Consider the following 1,289-nt stretch of genomic DNA (forward strand, 5'->3'; position numbering starts at 1 on the left):
GGTCAGTTGAGCTTGCAAAAAGGATACAGAGTCGACACTATGTTTCCCCTTATTAGCAAATCCTCTGGGATTCCCATATTGGGAATTGTGTATCGCCATATCTTCAATAACCTGACCTGCATCATCAACATCAAGATTCATAAATCTCCCACTAGCTGCAGAGTCTAAAATTATTCTAGAAGAATTTCCAATGCCGTTATAAAAGGCTTGGATTAACTGCCATTGTGCTAAATTATGGTGAGGGCATTCTCTTTGTAAGTCCTTAAACCTCTCCCAAGCCTCATATAAAGACTCATCGGCTTCTTGGGCAAAGTTCTGAATCGCACTTCGTAGTACTGCTGTTCTCTCTGCAGGATAATACTTGTTATAGAAATTCAAAACAAGAGTTTCCCAGTCAGTTATACCAAGTGTAGTTCTATTCAAGCCATTAAACCACAATTTAGCTTTTCCAGTTAAAGAGAAGGGAAAAAGAATCTCCCTGATTTGGTCTTGAGTGACCCCGGCTTGCCTGATGGTGTTGCAATATTGACAATAGTCGGCAATGTGAAGATTCGGGTCTTCACCCTTGGCTCCACTGAATTGCTTCCTCTCTATCATCGTTATAAATTGAGGTTTAATTTCAAATTGAACCCCATCAAGAGCCGGAGTAGGGGTGAGATGTGGAAAATCCGTAAGCTTTGGTTGTGAATAATCACTAAGCTTCTTTGGAGCCGCCATCTCTGATTCTGTGTCTGATGATGTCTCTAAATCGCTAGAATCAGTTGGAGGATTGCGGTGATTATTGTTAGTATCACCAAAATCCGCCAGGATTTGCTTGTAGAAGTTTTTCTGTCTATGGAAGGAACGTTCGATCTCAGGATCGAATGGGATATAACCTGATCTGGAACACCTGGGCATAAACAAAAACTAGAAGCAAATATGAGATTTGTCTCAGAGAACTAACGCTCTCTGAGACGAAAAGGGAAATAATCTAGACTACAAAAACAATCAGAAATAAAAAATAAAACCGTTTTCCCCGGCAACGGCGCCAAATTTTGACAGGGTAAAGTCGTATCCCCTAATCAAAAATAAATACCTAAATCACTAACTAAGGTAGATAGGGAAGTAGGGTCGATCTCCACAGGGAAACAAGTCTTTTTACTTCCAATTAATTATTATAATCTAAATTATTTAAGTAACCAATATTTATAATTAAGTATGAGACTAAACTACAAAGGAATAAGAGTAGGGAGAAAACAATATATAAAGGGATCTAGGGTATAGGTTCACCAATAAATAATACTCCAGGG

The 1,289-nt window shown here is 38.8% G+C and overlaps 1 non-coding gene across 1 annotated transcript; it reads left to right on the plus strand.

The window, feature by feature from the left end:
• The first annotated feature begins 229 nt into the window (after window positions 1-229).
• Window positions 230-336, plus strand: LOC145641139 (small nucleolar RNA R71). The gene has a single exon (XR_014115205.1). It is a non-coding gene; the product is annotated as a small nucleolar RNA R71 (small nucleolar RNA).
• The last annotated feature ends 953 nt before the right edge of the window (window positions 337-1,289 follow it).

Source organism: Chenopodium album, chromosome 7, assembly GCF_948465745.1.
Source record: "Chenopodium album chromosome 7, dcCheAlbu1.1, whole genome shotgun sequence".
NCBI classification, from domain to species: Eukaryota; Viridiplantae; Streptophyta; class Magnoliopsida; order Caryophyllales; family Amaranthaceae; genus Chenopodium; species Chenopodium album.